The sequence below is a fragment of the Nesoenas mayeri genome, assembly GCF_963082525.1.
Source record: "Nesoenas mayeri genome assembly, chromosome: 12".
NCBI lineage: Eukaryota > Metazoa > Chordata > Aves > Columbiformes > Columbidae > Nesoenas > Nesoenas mayeri.
In genome coordinates, this window is record NC_137547.1 from 11,830,275 (window position 1) to 11,849,672 (window position 19,398).

Sequence of the window (19,398 nt, forward strand, 5' to 3'; positions counted from 1 at the left end):
CACACAAACAGCAGGAGCCGCTGCCACACGGTTCCCAACCATCCTCCTGACCCACATCCCTGAGTAGGACAGGTTTAAATAATCTCCGGGCACATGCAGCCACCAGCCTCAGCATCTCCTCCGGTTCTTTGCCTCTCTCCTCAGCCCACCACTCTCCATCACAAGCAGTTTCAGTTTCCATCTTGATAGCTAATTTGACCATGCCACTTCTCGCTTCCCCTTCGTAACTTCTTCCAGCCCTCCTCCCCCTCGCCCCATGTCACCATCTCCTGATCTGCACTGTGCTCAAGAACGATTTCTCCTCTCTTATTAACACCACAAAAACACCTTACAACGTCATGTCATTAACTGCTTTTGGTGCAATTTGTCTGAATTTGAAGCTGTCTAGTGCAATCTTTCCAATCCCTTTCTAAATTCTACCATTTTAACAAGCACTTTTTTTTGTAAGCTACCAGAGAAGCAAATAACAGCCCCTTCCTAGCTGCAGAGTGGCCTCTTCTGCATTGCCCACAGTGAACCTGAAGTGCTCTAGAGCAGGAATCACATCTCACTCCATGTTTTGCAAAGCATTATACAGGTTATTCAAAGTTTAATATCTATAAGCTTGTTCTTGTAACAATAGAGTACCCTTTCCTTATAATACTGAAAAAATACAGCCCAGTCTTACAACTGACAGGGAGCGGACAACGTTTAAGGGCAGTAAGCAAAGGCAGATTTTTGCCAGAATGTAACTGATCCTTTTTGGCTCTGTGGAACTAATCAGACAATTATTTAAATTATAATGGGCTTCCATCGAACAAGATAGTCATAGTCATCTTGCCTTGCTACAATGACTTGTAATAACAGAAATGAAAGGAGGGGAAAATAAAAAAGTTAAATTAAAATCTTTGCACAGTGTCTGGTTTTCCAACAAAAAAAGAAACTCTGTCATCTCACTTTGCTCTTTTCATTAAGAATTGTAATAAAACTAATATGCTGTGATTTGGAGCAAGGTTTAACCATTTTAGTAACACTTCACTGCAATAATAAAAACTCAACTTTTAACTTAGTATAGTTCTTCAGGAGACTGTAACAAAGCACACATCTGCTCTGCCTTTTACAGAATGAGGTGTAGCTATAATATGAAACACAACTTAGAACAACGTGAAAAGGAGTTTCTAAATATAGCCATTTAAAAAAAGGCAAAGCAACAGGTTTTTTGAGAGATTAGTCCCTTAGTACAAAGGAACTGCCTCTCAGAGGTAGCTTCTTAAACAGTTTCCGCTGAATATAATATACTGGACTTCCCCTTTTAAACTAGCTCTTTCTTCCAAAAACAGGGTGAATGGTGTTTCCAGTCTAACTTAAATCCTAAGGCATAAACCAAGGTTCTAACTTACTGTGAAACAATACTGTAGCTGAGGATACCTACTTCATCAGAAAAAGAAGAAAGAATGTCACATTTGATCAGTTTATCTGACCACTTCTATACTGTTTTGGCTACCTGCTTGTGTTTAAGAATAACTTCACAGAGAGCTTTGTAACAGTAAAACACATTGGACCTCTCAAAAGAACTAATGGAAGCCCTTTATATTAGACCTAACCTTTTAAATATTAAGAGTGTTCTTACACTCACCCACAGGTGCCTGTCAGTCTTCTTACACCCATCACTGCACAACTATTTGAATGAACAGTATTTCTATCCATTCATGCAGCAAAACTCTACAACAACCCTCACCACCCCATTATCTGGATCCCTCTAAACCAGCATGGTATGAGCTATGAGACACCCTTATCTGCAATAGAAGTACTGCTCTTCTAACAAAGAGTTATTGAAGCCTAAAGCAGAAAGGTCCAGCGTAACTGACATGATTCAATAAGTGAGTTAATAATCACAGAAGCACATAGTAAGTTCTAGTTCAGACACAGACATCAATACATAAATCTTTCCCTCTGATTGTAGGCACTAAAGAAGCAAAACTTTTATGGTATTCTGTACCAGAATAGGGACCGTTTGCTACTGTTTGTGTAAAAGATGTTTTCATACTGTTTTTTATTGAAAGGCCTGACCGATTTGGACTAAAAAGTCAGAAAGACTCAATGCAAGTAAGCAGGTGAACACAGACATGGAAAAAACCCTACTCAGTCTACCCAAAAACCTTTATACTTAGTTTTACTTCAATACAGTACTTCAGAGTTTCAGAAACAACCCCTTCTTATCTGAAGATCACTCTACAACTCAGCTTTCTTTGTGATAAAACAAAGAAAGAGAGGAAACTGTTATACAAGCAAATTAGAAACATACAGGCTAGCAAAAAACACCTCAGATAAGTGCTGATGAACCTGTAACCTGTTATAACTTCACCCATATGACACAGCCGGTGCTTTCCAGGCACACAAGGTCAACCAAGAAGTGCAATCTAAAGTTTGGCTCTATTCAGTTTCTAACGTTTCCCGTGAGCGCTGGGCGCTGTGAAAAGGTTGTTGCACCTTCTGCCCCAAATTCTCCCTTTGGTGGCACTTCAGGTGTCACCTCACCCGAGCAGGCGCTGCCTCAGCACAGAACCACCAGCACGTTACAGTTGGATTCGATGATGAGGGTGAGTATCACGAGTGTCAGGAGGATGGAGCCAGGCTCTTCTCGGTGACAGGCAATGATAGGACAAGGGGCAATGGGTACAAACTGGAACACAGGAGATTACACTTAAATATGAGAAGAAGCTGCTTCTCAGTGAGGGTGGCAGAGCCTGGAACAGGCTGCCCAGGGGGGTTGTGGAGTCTCCTTCTCTGCAGACATTCAAACCCACCTGGACACCTTCCTGTGTAACCTCATCTGGGTGTTCCTGCTCCAGTGGGGGGATTGGACTGGATGAGCTTTTGAGGTCCCTTCCAATTCCTGACACTCTGTGATTCTATCATTCTATCATCTGGAGGATCTCTTCCAACCGGAATGATTCTATGATACGGATATCCGCCAGCAACACCAGTTCAGTACCACGGCGCTAATAATTAATTACAATCTTTGCACAGAGCTTTGCGACACAGCTGCTGCCCTGGGGCAGCTGTCAGCACACACGGAGACTGGGGGTTTCCTTCCTTCTCCGGCGGCCTGGCCTGCGGGCGAGGGCGGCCAAGCCTCGAGGTGCGGGCCGGCCGGGTCCCCTCGGGCAGCCCCCAGACTCCCCGTGCCCCTCAGGGCAGGCGCCCCGCAACGTCCCGCACAGCCCGCAGCTGCTGCCCAGCCCTCTCACGCCGACAGCCCTCGCCTCTGCTCACACGACCCTCCCTCACACCCACCGTCCCCGCCGGGACGCGGCCGCCCCGCCCCAGCCCTGCGGCACCTGCTGCCGCCGCGGCCCGAGCGAAGCCGGCGGGCCGGGACTGCCCCTCGCCGCCGCGGGGAGCGTGCGGCCGCCGCGCCAACCCGCGCCCCCGGGGCCGCCCTCACCTGCGCAGCGGCGGGGCGCTGCCTCCCGCGGCCACGCCGTGCCGGCGGCTGCTGGTGCCCGGGCTCCCGCGTCCCGCCGCGCCCCGCCGGGGCTCCCACTTCTGCTTCTGCCGTAACCGGGAAGGGGCGGCGCCACGTGACCCCCCGCGGCCACCTACTGGTGCGCGGGGCGGACGGGCCGGGGTGGCGGCTGGTGGCGCGATCGCTGCTCAGCCCGCGGCCGCTCGCCCGCTGCGAGGGCTCTGCCGTGTGTCGCCTCCCTGAGCGGGGAAGCCGGGTCGGGACTCTTCGAGACTTCGGCCCTGTCCACCTTCCCCGGCGGTGCTTCGAGGCGAGCTCCCTGCTGTCGCTGAGCCCTCGGGGCCCCTGGAGCGGCCGCGTTCCCCCGTCCCCTCAGCCGTGCCCTGAGGCGGGAAGGGGAGACGCGCTGTCCCCCTCTTGCCAGGGCGGGGGGTTCGGCTGCTATCACAGAATGTCAGGGATTGGAAGGGACCTCGAAAGCTCATCCAGTCCAATCCCCGCACCGGAGCAGGAACACCCAGATCAGGTTAAAACAGGAAGGTGTCCAGGCAGGTTTGAATGTCTGCAGAGAGGAGACTCCACAACCCCCTGGGCAGCCTGTTCCAGGCTCTGCCACCCTCACTGAGAAGAAGTTTCTTCTCATATTTAAGTGGAACCTCCTGTGTTCCAGTTTGTTGCCGTTGCCCCTTGTCCTATCATTGGTTGTCACCGAGGAGAGCCTGGCTCCATCCTCCTGACACCCTTTACATTTTTATAAACATTAATGAGGTCACCCCTCAGTCTCCTCTTGTCCAAGCTAAAGAGCCCCAGCTCCCTCAGCCTTTCCTCACACGGGAGATGCTCCACTCCCTTCAGCATCTTTGTTGCTCTGCGCTGGACTCTCTCCAGCAGTTCCCTGTACTTCTGGAACTGAGGGGCCCAGAACTGGACACAATATTCCAGGTGTGGTCTCACCAGGGCAGAGAAGAGGGGCAGGAGAACCTCTCTCAACCCACTGTCCAGCCCTTTGAGGTTGATGGGTTCTCCTGCTCATCCGAAGAAGAAATTTCACTAGTTTGGCTGAGAATTGCTAAATGATTGAACGGGACCTTGAGAAAAGGAGTTTAGATAAAGGCTTTAAAACTGTACTGTCACTGGAGTTATGCTTTCAAGTTAAAATTGACTTGCTTTATGGAATCCACTACAAAGTGTGTTGTATCACAACCACCTTGAATGGCAATACTAAAAATATTTCCTAGTTTGGGATTCAGAAAAGTAGTGATAGGATGCAACATGCTGTTCTCAGGACAAGCCCAGATACTGCCACAAAATTTGATGTATCAATCTTGTTCCAGACCGATTTGATAAAACTAGGAAAAATTCCTACATTCATAGGCAAAATACAAAGTTATCAGAGGGAATAAGTCATACCAGTTCAGAAGACCACAGACCAAATGCCCGGAAGTCAAAGCAAGGGATGGCACAGTGTCTGCATGGAGCAGGTTTCCCCATACAGAGGAAGCTCTTGGCTGTATCTACAAGGATTGCTCCACATTACAACAGTAGAACCCGTGTTCTGAATGCTGGTTCCCAAACAATGAGATGAACTCTGTCAGACATATCTTTTAATCTCCCCACCTTTCAACACCAGTAGCTGGCACAAAGGAGTGAAAATGACATGTCTTTTGACAGAGTATAATCTAATCTACTGGCAGGAAAAAAAGTTTTCCACAATTTCAGTAAACTTTATAAATGGTAGTCAAAAGTTTTTTTTATCAGTATGTTCGCCCTAAACCTGCAGAAACTACTGAAACAAAATGATATCTGGAATGGGCTAGTGACAACAAGTTTTGCAACAAACACCAACACCATTTGGTTACTTAGAAGCAAATGTCCATTGTATCCAGCAGAAGCTGTGGCAGCAATTTTGGAAACTCTTCCCAAAAGCAAATTAACAAGGCTTTATCATAGTTAAAAGCACCGAAGGGTTTCAAATGAGTGTGACTTACCAGGAAGAGAACTGAAGAGTGCATTCACCACCACAAAATGAAAAAAACCCAAACCCCAATACCTGTGAAAGATGTGGAACATTTAAAATTCAAAATAAAATGACCGTTACAGTCTTGTCATTGTTCACTATTTCATGAACCATCTTCCTAAGGACTCTTCACATTTTTCCAGATGCCAAACCTGGGAAGAGTTTCCCTCTTTATATGTGACACAGTTATGAATTCACAAAACAACATCTTAACAAGAGATGTGATAATAAAAGAAGGAGGATGGCAGAATATGTATCAATCACACCAAAGTGTCTCTCCCATACTTTTTGCTCTTCATCATTAAAACCTTCAATGTTTCCTGTTGAAGCAGCCTTTGAAATCACATGGACAGGATGCCAGCACCAAGTGGCCAACAACCCCAGCTGCAAAAGCCAAACACCAAAACATCCATATGGTCAAACCCACAAGGCACTCAACCTGCACAGAGAGCTGAGGGGTGCAGGTGATCCCAGGCATTTTACAAGCAGGAGACAACTGTATTCTCTGAATCCCAGCTGTCAGATCCAGGATTCACCTGGCTATGTTGACAGTGAATCTAAGTCCCAGCAAATACCAGCCTCAGCAGCCCCTCCTCGTTCTGCTTCACTAGGCTGGGTACCAACAGGCCGTTCACCAGTCATACAGCACAACTTCAGCACAGGAACCACCCTTCAACAACCCACCAGCCGCACAGGCACAGAGTTGACCATCTTATGGTACTCAGAGACATTGCTGCAGAAGTTAAGCACAACTGCAAAGCATAGCAGGCTTTGGTTTAGACATACTTCAGTGTGGTTGTGCCTCAGTGGTCTCCTTCAAGGAAGACTAAAATCTACCATCTCCTGACATTTCTTGCACAACCTTAGCTGCCCTCATAAAACTTTATCTCTTAAAGGTGAAGAGTCATTATATAGTCAAAGAAAATATGTACATGGAAGAAAATCATAGCTGCAGTGGGATTGATAACATTGAATTCCATAAATTTGCGCATGCAACAAAACCCCAGACATATAGATGGAGTAAGCAATCCTTAAAAACAAAACAATAGAATTATAACTTTAAGAAACACCAGCTATAACTCAGCACACCCACTACACCAGAAGCAAGAGTACTCAGACACTCTGACAATCACAATAGCAGATTCAAAGTTATAGTCAGAATCAGCAGCTCCTGCCATCCAGCTTTCAAACCTTGAAAGCGGAACCTTCCAGGCACACAACAGAATTTCCTGTAAAGAGAATGGACCTCAGAGGCACAGATAATTATCAGGTGACATGTTCAGTCCTTCTTTCCTGTAGCAAAGAAAAAAAAAAAGCTGTATATGTGTGCTGAGGAGAAATGTGGGCAAATTAGTTCTCTGAGTTGAAGAATCTGGCTCCTATGTGTTTAAAGAGGAGAAGAAGGTAAACCACTAGAATAAAATCTTCCTTCCTTTTTTTCTTTTTCCTTTTTTTTTCAGGCTCCCTGAATTGTTAAAAAAATATAATCACAATTCATACTATAAGATCTGAAAAGGGAGTTTTTCAGCTGGGAGTACATTTTTACATTTCAGTCATAAATCCTTCGAAAAGGGAATTTATAGCGTTGACACTGACACTTTCTTAATTACAGCATTGAAAATTTCAGCCCTTGTCTTATTGTTGTACTTGGTAATGAAGTGTTGATTACTTCCCCTGAAGAATAAAGCAAAGCATGGAAGAGAATCACAGGACCACCCTGCAGCCTCATGGATGTAATAAATAATGGTCACAAAACTGGTGCCACTTCCTCACAGGAGCTACAAAGACAATACAGCTTTTGTGCAGAAGAGAAGTTTAATAGCTTTATCTCATCAATTGTATGAAATGTTAAAGATCCATTAGGCAGGAGGAACAAATATTTTAGAGACTGGCACTGACAGATTATCTAGCCTAAGTATTTATTAATGCACCATCACCGTATTTACACTCCTTAGCAGAATGTACATTAGCTCATCTTGATTTTCTGGTTAGAGCTGCAAAACCTACAAGCAGAGATTTCATAGAGAAAACCTCATTTTCAAGCTTTTATTTTATGAACTTTTCATCTGCAGGACTCTGAAGCGGATTTTACATTCGTCATCAAGAGAACTCACCACCATCTCAATATTTGCAGGGGACCTACTCTCAAACACGATCATACCATGTGACAGGTCCAGCTCCCTCAGCAGAACGGAGTTCAGGCTCCTCACAAAGTGCATTTCTTGTAAAAAGCATTCTAGTGTATACTTGGCTCCATTCTTATCAGAGTTTCATTTTAATCTTGGTAAATTATTGTCACTTAATCATAATATTTAAAGTAAATATTGATTTAAAGTAAACTACTTAAGTCGCTAGCAGAAAAGCTGACATGAAGCAAGGGAGGTTGTACTTCTAAGTGGCTGGCCTGTTGCCTGCTGCAGTATTTTTCTGAGTCCTAAAATGTTTGGCCGCTCCTCAGTTCAATCACCCTGTCCCTTGCTATTTGCAAGGCCCGTGTATAAAAACACTTCTGAGGAGTTCCTTCCTTCTGTCCTCATACACAAAATACAGTACTATTGCTTACAATTTCTGTAATTTTTGTAGATGTCAAAACAATTAAAAATATATATATAAGAATGGAAATCTTTATTTCACATTTTCAAAGACATCGGGCCCAGAGAGTGAGGTTTGCCAGAGATCTCACAGCAGTTCTGCCTTGGGCAGAATGTGGCTTCCAGGTTTTATACTAATGTCCTGACTTAGGAATGCTGTTTCCTCAGAGCAAAGCTAGCTGTGCCAGAAGATAACTTTGCATTTGTCAGAATTATTTTTTTTGAAGTTTCAGCTGAGAAGCATCTCTGCTGTGTGATTTGGGATGATCAATAATAACCTCAAAATACACACAAGAACATTTGAACTAAGTGTCAAAGTGTGGGGCTTTTTATACGCATACTAACCAGCTATTTACTCAGTGTCTTGAGTCCGTTTCACTGGCTGCACAAAACTCCAGCATATTTAAAGGGCTTGCAATCACACCTTCAGATGAAATGTAAAATACTGCATCCACAGTATCCACCAGTACTGTCAACAGTGAGAAATTCAACATTACCGAGGTGTCGGCAGAATAGGAAAACTGCAGGAGGCTCTGCAGGGAAACAGGAAAAACTATTCTCCTGTGCTTTTTAAGCCAATAAAATTAAAATCTTTCGTAAAAACAGTATGATTGCAAGTGGGAAGCACTGAAAAAAACCCCAGCATTTGACAATAGAATGAAGTGAGTTGCAAGTCAGTAAGAAAATGTCCAGCTCTTCCCCCTAGTTACCTTCTAGATTTCATTTCTTTCCCACCGCAAGTCAGTTTAGGAGAGAAAAGTGCTGTTACAATCTGCTTTAGCCTCCCACTCCCACTCATTGTCCCTGTGAGCTCTGAGAGAAATAAAGGGTAAATTGAGGCAGGCTGGGCACAGGGCTCAGCAAGGCGGGACTGGAGCATTGAGCCGCTACTCTGAGCTCTTAATGGGGAGCCCTGCTGGGATCCGACGCCGCACTGAACGCACACCCAGTGCTGCTGCAAAGTGCTCTCTCACTGGGCATTTCCCATTTTCCTCCCGTTCTGCTGAAGTTTTCTTAACATTGTCTTTGCTACTGCTTGTGGAAGATCTTCTGGGACCATTAAACTGACATAGGCCAGGTCTTTCTTTACTTTATACACGGCTGGTTGCAGGGATTTGTTCTTGTCTAAGGCCTTCCCTCAGGGTGCACAGGAAGGGAGGAGAAGTTCATTGCTTCTGTGCTCAGTCATGCAAGGATCAGTTCTAATCCGTCACATGCTACATCAGAAAAGTTTAGAAAAGCCCTCTGGCTAATCAAAGCACTACAATTAGCTGAGAATGGAGAGAGCACACTGGTCCTAATACAGATAGGCACGTAATCATGCAAAAACACATGTCAAAATCTCACTACCATAAAAATATGATTGAAAAATTGATGATGTACTTGAGTGATAATTTCTTAATAGGGATAGAGCAAGAGATACTCTTCTGGGCTATGCGTTGCAGACGCCTATGCCGTGGAAGAGCCTCCATCTGGTGTATCTCTAGGATCAGCATATTTGTACAGAATGCAAATCGTTATTGCAACTGCTGTTATCTTTATGCACTGTAGTCATGACTGAATGAGTCACATTAAAGGGTCAAAACCTTCTGTTCTACTTTTTATGATAAGCATCTTTTTAACATACAGTGTTGGAGACCCTGTGCGTCAACAGATCGAGGTGGGAGTTGGTATTGGGTGAGGTATGACAGACCCTGGCATAGGGACCCTATCTTATTTACGTTTTTGTTAACGGCTTAAAAGAGGAAATAAAGGAAGGCGGGGAGGGGATTTAGATAATGTACCTACTAATGACTGAAGTCCTGAATAAATTAGATATTCAGGATGGGCTGCTTGAGTTTTCTAGTCTCTCAAACTGCCATCCAGCTTGCAGAACTGATCAGAGGAGACATGCTGGAGTCTGGATACTCTGCTCCAGGCTGGTGGGTGGAGAAGACGCAATACTGCAACCTCCACCCACTCCCCGAGGCCCATGGTCTGTAATAACGCTCTTCTGAGCACCTCACAGAGCAAATTCAACTTTGCAGCTTCAGGAAAACCTCTGTTGGCGAAGGACCATTTTTCAGAATTTCAAGGAGATACTGAACACCACGTGGCATGCTCTGTTTCTCAAATATGTGTTATCATATGCATACAGAGTCAGATTATTTCACTTATCGTATTAAAAAGAAGCTTTTTGCACCTCCCAAGAGATTTTATTTGGGCCAAAAAACCCCAGAAATTTTGCAATATGTTTGTAGGTATCAGCTACCAACTCATTCGGTAACATCTGACTGAAAATCTGAACTTACACCCTCTGTGCTGTTTTAAAAACAAACATTAAACCTGAACTTTTCCAACAGAGAGAAAAACACACACAAAAAAAAATCAAAACAAACAACCTTCTTTCAAAGGAAAATTTCTAACACACCTCTCATTTAACAGGACACAATGTCTAGAATGAAGAAAGAACTAGCAATGTGAATTTGCAAATGCTTGTTTAGCCTGATCTCCAAATTGGAACGAATTTAAAATAGCTTAGTTATCTTCAGCTGAGCATCCAGGCCTTATTTATGTCTGTTCCTAATGACATTAAAAATTTCACATACACAAGAAAAATTGTTTCCTCCGTGTTTTTTGGTTTTTAGACTTGACTAGTATTTTAAAGACACCATTACCTCTTTCAAATAAAATTGTTTTTACATTTGCTTTATGATTAAGAAGTCCTTTTATTCTGGAGACAAGAAGGCAAAAGCTAGAACACAGAAGGCTCTGCCAGGTTATTTAAACCCAGCCGTCTTCTCTCCAGAACCTTTCTGCCACACATCAGGAATTATTTAACCCCCTTTCTGCAAAGTGTAGCTGCCTTGCTGAGTCTCAAAGGCAGCAACGCAGACCTTACCTTTAATCCTGTGCAGAATAATGAATGATATACTGCTGAGATTAGCGAGGCAGCGTCAAACGGGGGGGGGTTTCTTCCTCTTTGTACTCTGATTCCACCTGGGTAAGAGCACACTGTTGAGACCCCTCAGGCATACAAAAGCTCTAATCAAGTTTTCAGCAGCCTGGGCCTTTTAGTTAGTTTAAAAAACAAGAAAAAAAAGCCGTCACCTTTGATGACACTTTCTTCTCCTTCACAAGGACAGATTTTGTTATGGCTGTTGCTGACAAGGGAAAAAAAATAGTTTAAAAAAAGGAAGTCTTAAAGAAAGTGGAACGCTAATTCTGAAATATGTCATTTCCAGCCAGCAATTCTCTCTCCTCTTCTACCATCTTCATGGGCTCAACTCTTTTCATGCCGTGTCACTTGCATCATGCAATAATAATGCAGCAGTGCATTAATAATGCTCCCACCTGAGATCAACACAACAATTGTTAGTTTCTGTGTTTGAATTCTTTGCTTTCTGGTTTCTAAACCTTTGGGATGCCCTCTCTTCCTGTTTTTAAGTTTTTTCTGTAACCAAGAGAGTTTATAATTTACTTTTTTAACAAACACCAAGAGTCTCATGGACTCTGCTGAATCCAGCAGCTGGGATTTAAGCAAAATGTCTAATATCTTTAATCCTTATCAAAAAAAAAAAAGAGAGGGAAAACCGAAAGCACTCATTTCTGATTTAAGATATGCATTTATAATATATATACGTGGCCTGTGTTCGGTCATGTGCTCTGGACACAAATGGCTTCCATGTGGAATCTAGGATTTAAAATCGACCAGAACTCAACTCCTGGTTTATTACACCAAAAGGAAATATATTAAAAGAAGGTCCCCTTTGTCAACAACTGTGAATTTGCACCAATTCTATTTTGCTCTTTGGAAAACAATGAAAATGTTGAAGCTGAATAATTCCAGTTTTCTATTGATTTATACTCAAATAATAATAATAATTTATAAATACTTCGATAAATCTGTTCATAAATAGATATAATTTTTAAAATAGTAAAAGAAAATCCAAATATTTATACCAAAACAGTGTTCAAATGTGGCAAAACAGAGTTCATTTTTCAAAGGATTTTATGAAAACAAAAGGTGGCACCATTTGACCAAAAAGAACACATATGAAACAACAGCAACAACAAATAAGGCAGAAATATAACTGGAGACACGGTTCCTTACAGGATCTCTAAAGAAAAGTAAGAAGAACCTGCTCCCTGCACGTGACAGGCACCAGCTTCCCCTGGTCTGGCAGCACAGACGGAGGTGACACCGCTGGCTTGGGGACTCAAGTCTACAGCGGCACGAGGAGACCCTGCCTGCTCCTGTGGAAGGAAAAACGCAATTAAAGGGCAAAGCTGAGAGCTGAAGATCCTTTTGTGATGGTTTCACCATCCTAACAACAGCCAGACTTTAGCACTTGGCATTGCAATAGCAGTATTCTTGCAGAAAGGATATGTTTTGCTAAGAAAATAGCTAAACTAAAAAAAAACAACAAAAGAAAATCCTTACTAATACAAAAAGAGAAAAACAGAAGGTTTTCAGCCTCCACCAGTGTACATCAGCAAAGTACTTCAGTGTCAGGGAGGGCACCAGTCAACAGAATCAAAAAAAGGCCAGACTGGAGAAGTGGATGTCTCCAGCCCTTATCATATATCATGCATATGCTCTGTCTTTAGCTTATCTACCTGTGAGGAGCAGCTGCCCCCACAGGATGAGAGATAAGGTCAATGGCAAAGCAAAGTATTGCCAGACTCTGGCTAGTTTGTGTTTGTTTTTTTTTTTTTCAGAGAGAGGAAATAATGTGTGCAGAGCAGCAGTGGTTCATACTGGGTCAGTCAGGAAGTGTGGGGCCAGGTATTTAAAAGGCAGATATTTTTGTTTCGTGTTCTCTCAGAAGGAAAGCATACCAAAAAACTCTTATTTTAGCTGAAAGAAACAAAGTTTGAGATCACCCATAGTTAGCTAAGTTATCGATTAACTTTGTGTTTCACACTGAAGAATGCCACCCTAAGTGAAATGCTTTTGCATCCGCAGTTGCAATTTTAAGAGAAATGCCATTATTGTAGCTGAAGCCATCGGTCCTTTGGATGGTAGCACAGATATTAGCAGAAGACAGGACAAGAAAATGAGATATTATTAACTCAGTTCTCATAGGTGAAGATCTGAGGCATAACTGGTTTAAACGTGAAGTTTAATGTGCGTCTTCATCCAGCATTTATCATGAAAAAAGTCAGTTGCTCCTCCTGCTGCCCTTGTTGTCTTCTTGTCATCTCTGCCCCGACTGGTCCCTGGCAGCTGCCCCATGTGCTCCATCAGAAAATGAACCCATATTGACCTGCCAGAATAAAAGCACGACACAAAACAGGAAACAATTCAGGGTTGGCCCATGTAGATAAGAAGGCAGCAAAGGCATCTGAAAACATGAATTTAAAACGTTGTGAATATAGCAAGTAAGGGTAAAGAGCGAATCAGATGGAGGTGGGTCTCTGTATTACAGAACAGCGTTTAATTTGGCCTTCCACGATCATTGCCTTTTAAAAATAAACTACCTGATAATCTTTACTGCTGTAAATGTTCATGAAAAATTAACACAAAACCCCTCAGAAGCTCACAACGATCGTCCTTGATCAGCATAGTTGGCTGAAATACCTGGAATTTGATCTGCATGTTACGCAGTTACATCTGCCTTCTCATGAGGAAGCTGGAAAAAGTGACTGTAATTAAGCAAGACTTCGTGTGTTTCGAAATTTGTTAATGAAAAATCCACCCAGCCAGCAAACAATTAATTCTTGTGAAGAAAAAGAGAAACGGAAAAAATCTATTGTGCCAAGACATCTATGAACACCTTACAATGCATTAAGACATATCACAGGTGATTTGAGGAAAAAAAAAATAGAATAAGAAAATTGTCTGTGATATACTAAAAAGAAAGAGCATTTTTCAAACAGAAAAAGAATGACCAAGTTTTGTGAAAACCTCTATGATTATTTTAAAAAATCAACACTATTAATTTCTGTTGAAATATTCAAGCAGAAAACTTGAGAGTAGAGCTGCCTTGGAAATGCTATTTCTTGCTGACATACCTTTTACAAAATTTTTAGACCTTGAAACATCATGGCTTTATTTATGTGTGTGCTGAGAACAAATTTGCTGCCTTCCCAGGCCTGTTCAAAAATGGTGTTTAATCATTCTATCAAAAATCAGGCTCTGCAGAAAAATTTGCATCAGCTGAAGATGAAACAAACTGCAGTTGCTCCTCAGTGTGTGTGGAGCTCACGCGTCACGCTGGTTTAACCCTGCCTTCTTTTCATTTTTACTGTTCAAAGGGAAGATTAAAGACTTGGGGATAGGCTGGTTCAACCAGCATAATGAAGGGCTTTTCTAATTAGTCTTTCCTGGAGGTTGAGAAGACCAGTGGTCTTTCCAGACATGTTTTAGTTGAGAAGAGACAAGGAAAAATGGCCATATGCCTTGTACAAAAGTGCTGGGTTACTGAAGAAGGAGAAGAAAGCCCAGGCAGGGCAACAATCCTCGTTGATTATACAGGAAGTGTGTTTCTTTAAGAACTTACAGACACATTTTTAGCAGCTGATTTGCAATAACTCATTCAAAAAAAAAAAACCCAAAAACCTAAAATCCCAAACACAGGCACTCTTTATTCCTGTATGGTTTGCTATAGGCCCTTGAGAACAAAGAGCATCATAATCAAACCAAAGACATAACTGGGCTGTGCTGTGGTTTTGTAGCATCAGTTCACATTCAAACCCCACCGTCCAATGCACTGCCATTGTGTGACCGCTGCCAGGACATTTCTATTCACACAGCTCATTTGCCTGTTCACACCGCTACGGGCGGAAGCCACTCGGGCCAAACACAACTCTTGCAAAGCATCCAGGAGAAAACAGTGAACACTGCTACTGTTCATTTTCTTTCCTAATTTGACTGTTTGGACAGCAAATATGATGCAGGTTGACATAGCAAAGAGAAAAACCAGAGCTTTCTGCAGAATTATCATGACAATTAACATTGCTATCATTTTGCCGCTGGAACTGAATCTCTGCTAACAAAAATTATGTTGCTCTATTTAGAAACTAAGTCTGTGTGAGCATAGCACTGAAAAAACAGCTTGTAATTTTGAGGCCAGTAAGCCATCTAAACTTACCTATATTTCTGTTTTCTCAGCCACCGTATGATCAAATCATGTTGGGAAGAAAATAGATGTATGTTTAAAAATATCAGTTGTTTATGGCAACTTTAACATCTTCTTTACTGCTTTCCTGAAGGCACAGGATTATGCAATAAAAAGAAAGTCAATATTGCAGCACTGAGGTTTGAAATTAGCGTGATAAATTGAATTTCAAAACAGTACTGGGCCTACCGTACTTACAGATAACAAAACATAATAGAGCAAAGGATTTATAGGTGCTGTCACTGAGAATATCACACAGAAAGAGACTACCAAAGTAATATTTCTATTCATATATGTCACATTACATTTATATGTCCCTTCTGTAACTGAAAGGCTGTGGGGTGAGGACTGCAAGCCTTCCGTGAGCTCCTGGCTGCCGTGGTTTCAAACCAGTGACCCAGAAACACCAGGGAGCATCTCCCAGAGGTTACAATATCATCTGTGCTGTTTGTGAGCAGTCGAACACTGGTTTAGTTACACACACCAGGATTCACACACTTTCTTCTCATGCTGGCAATGCCATCTTCCCTTTTAATGATAATCTAGTAATGATCCAGTAAGTCCAAACATACCAGGTGTTTCCATCATCAAGATGTGTTATTTATGCTGTGCATTTTTACAGGCCATGGAGATGGCACATCACTTCACAGGGCAGAGGAGACATGACTGCTCTTCTTATCACTGACAACTGCAGCGCAGAGAGGAAGGAGCTGCACAAGCTCCTCTGGCAAATGACTTTATTTCCATAAGCTGCAATGTTTACAGCTTATCGTGCCTGGGCATATGAGCAGGACACTGAAATACAGGTAGGATCCCCATCCTGAGAATAACGCCTTTCAGCCTCTCCTCTGTGTCTCCGCTGTGTCTAATCATCTCAGATTTTTTTTGCTCTGCTGCTGCTTCTGTGATACCACGATGCCACTCACTGCCTACACTCAGCATTAGCAGACTTTCTGCTCAGGATTCATTTTGTAGAGATGTTGCTACCTCAGCAGAAGTGCACGAGTTTCTGGCTTGTCTCCCAAGCGCCTTTCTTCATGCTGTGCACTCACTGGATGTTTTTGATGGGTCTCTCTCAAAGAAGAATAAAACTGAGCAGTTCAATCTAACTGCACCAGAAAAGTCACCTCCAGACAGCCCAACACAGCACAAAGGCTGCTCCAGCCCTCTGACAGCTATAAAACCTTACAACAACCAGAAAAGACACTTTCTGTCTGTGCCACAGCCCTTCAGCCATCCGCAGAAATTAAAGAGCACAAGACAACCAAGCACTTTCACCCCACCTTCACCAGTTACACCTGCTCTTCTCAAGGGTGCTGCATTTGCATGGACACGTGGTAAACCAGATCAAGGAACTAATCCAGAGTAACGCCAGCTGTGTTTTGTTAGCCTGGCACCAGGAAAAGAGAGCTGCATTTCTTCTGCCTTGCTCTTAATACAATTATGCCATTACAGTAGTTTTTAGGCTTCAAAATCTTGACTTTCTCAGCTTCTCAGTGATTTTTCTCAGGTTTTATCATTTAACTCATATATGCAGGTTACTTAATGCCCAGTGATCTCTTTCTAGATAGTTTACAACAAAGATGGATTAAAGATCAACTTAACTATTAGCTCAGCTGTTTCAGTCTGCCAGCTTGACTTTCTCCCAGAGATAGGCCAGTTTAGCAGCTTATTTTCTCAAATCTGCTCTTGCACATGTGACCTATATTTGAATATGGCACATATCCCATGATACAGTGGGTTTAGTCCTTTGTATGCTATACATTACCAGCCATTGTATGACATTTCTTTGGTTTTAGTAATTGCTACAAGAGCACACACAGTGGTGCATCCTGTTGCAAATATTATCTTGGGATTTAACAACAAAGAGGTGAACATTAACAACAACTTTGTACTAAAATTAAGCTTAAATAAAATGAAAGCGAAGGTCTACTAAGCTATAACTAGAAATTAATGCGGGATACTGTACTGACCACATTCAGAGTACCAGAGTTTCTCAGAGCTGAGAAGTAGACTGAATTCAGGCTTTCTTGATAGGTAGATCTGTAATTTGATACTCTTATAAAACATAATGTTTACTACTAACAGCAGGAAGAAGACCCAAATGTGAGCAAAATTTTTACTATTGCCATCAGGTTGGAACATCCTTCTTTTACAGCTATTCAAAGCAGAGCTCGAGGCTGTGTTCAGACTTCAGGATGAGTAATGTTTCCCTAGGTAATTATTTGCTCTTGGGAGGTCTAGCTGATTAGCTTCCTGATAACCTTGGATGGAGAAACATTAGTGAAGAACAAAATGACATCACAAAGAAAAAAAAAGCTTACCAAAGAGCAGACGAGGGCTCCCTGTCTGGACAAACGCAGATTGGTAGGTTGGTTTGTTAAGTATATATTTCAAGGCCTTTGTTACAGATTTATTACGGAATATGGCTTTGAATGTACCAAAGTCCGCCGACAATCAATTTTTAATATTATTCTTGCAGAAGGGGTTACATCAGCACTTGCAAAACTGCCTGCAAGCCCGTATTAGCATTCACAAATGAAAGATGCCACATTCAAACCATGTATTTGAATTTAACCAAAACAGGCTCATTTCTTCCTCCTAGACCCACCATGCGAGGGCAGCAGAGCTTGTGAAATGAGGAGCTGGTGTTGGGGACACGCTGCCAGGGACCCTGCAATCCCTGTGAGACATCTCGTAGGATGCAGCAGTCGTGAGGAACCGGAGACGGCATCTGGAGAACGAGACAATAAATAAGTCTCTACCGAGGCCACATCGTCTTAAACTTTTAATATTTTTCATTTGATTCTTATGGGAATGGCAAGAAGCATGCACAAAGCGCAGCTCTGCCTCAAATGTCACGTTCCTGAGCTGAAACACAACAGCAGTTGAAAAGGAAAATAATAAGATTTGAAAGCTTTTTATAGAACAGATGCACATTCACATCCCTCTCACCCTGTGCCCGCAAACAACTAGTTTACTTCAGCAACAAGTTTCTCCAAAGCAGATGCTAGGCCTGCAAATTTTGGGCCTCCCAAAAATTCATAAACAAATATTTATAAATACATGAAAAGACGGTAAGATAATGGGAAGCATCGGGCAGCCTTTACAGCAGGCAGCACTATTCACCCCACCTGTAACGCAGAGCAGGGAATCGATACAGAGCAGCCAAAGCCCGGGTGTGACTTTCATGCCTTGAGTAGAAAAAGCTCAACACCAAGATTTCAGCCACACCTGACCCTGATTTCCAGGTTAAGTCTGACTTGATGACACTTGGCAATTATTTTACAAAGAAAGAGCCGGTGTCACTCAGCACCCCGAGAGGCCAAAGCGCAGCTCTCATTCTTTCCTTGCATATTTGTACAGTTGCCATGAGGTGGAGCCCTGCACCGGATCCCAACAGTCAGTGAGCGGCTACCAAGAGCTTTCAGCTCGCTCTTTCTTTTTCCACTTGAGCCAGGTTGAGCCTAAACCTCCATCCAAGGTCAGCTCATTGCTGACGAGCACCGATAAATCAAGCAGAAAAAGCTGATGGTAATCCTGCTCATTATCGATCGGGTGCTGCAGGTGATATTCGGGGGGGGTAACCGTTCCCACCAGTCACCGGGTACCGGGGCTGTCTCGAGATGCAGTTGGCCACAGAGAATGGAGCTGATGACATAACGCTTTGGTTTTCTGTTTCAGTGGCCATGTTGTGCCATCCTGATCACCCATGGAAAGGCCTCTTTATTCTGAGGCTTAGAGAGTGATGTACAAGTGTGAGTGGATAAAACCCTACATGGAGAGGCAGCTACAGGTCCTTTACTCTAAGCTTCCTCTTGACCCTGTATAATCTGCTTTTCCTCAATGAACTGAAATCTTCAGCTTTCCCTACAAGGCTCCAGTGTACTACTTTTCACCTCTGTGCCCAAGGGACACTGTGCTTTCTGGCTGCCAGGGTGGATGGCATCGCTCCACCCAGGAGATGACTGCGGGTGCCCTGGGAAGCCAAGCCTGTTCACAGAAGCTGGTGGGACAAGCCACATGAACATAAACCCGTACATGTGATGGCAGCAGGGACAAGGATGGGTGGATGTTTGAAACTGCTCCAAGCCAAGCACCGCGATTTGGTTTCATTTGGATCGCAGCACCACTATGAAGTAGCTCTTCTATTCCTGATATAATGTTCATGAAGGAAAACTGAAAACCTGCAAGATTTTAATTTTGCAGAAAAATATTTTCCACTTAAAAACAAATGTC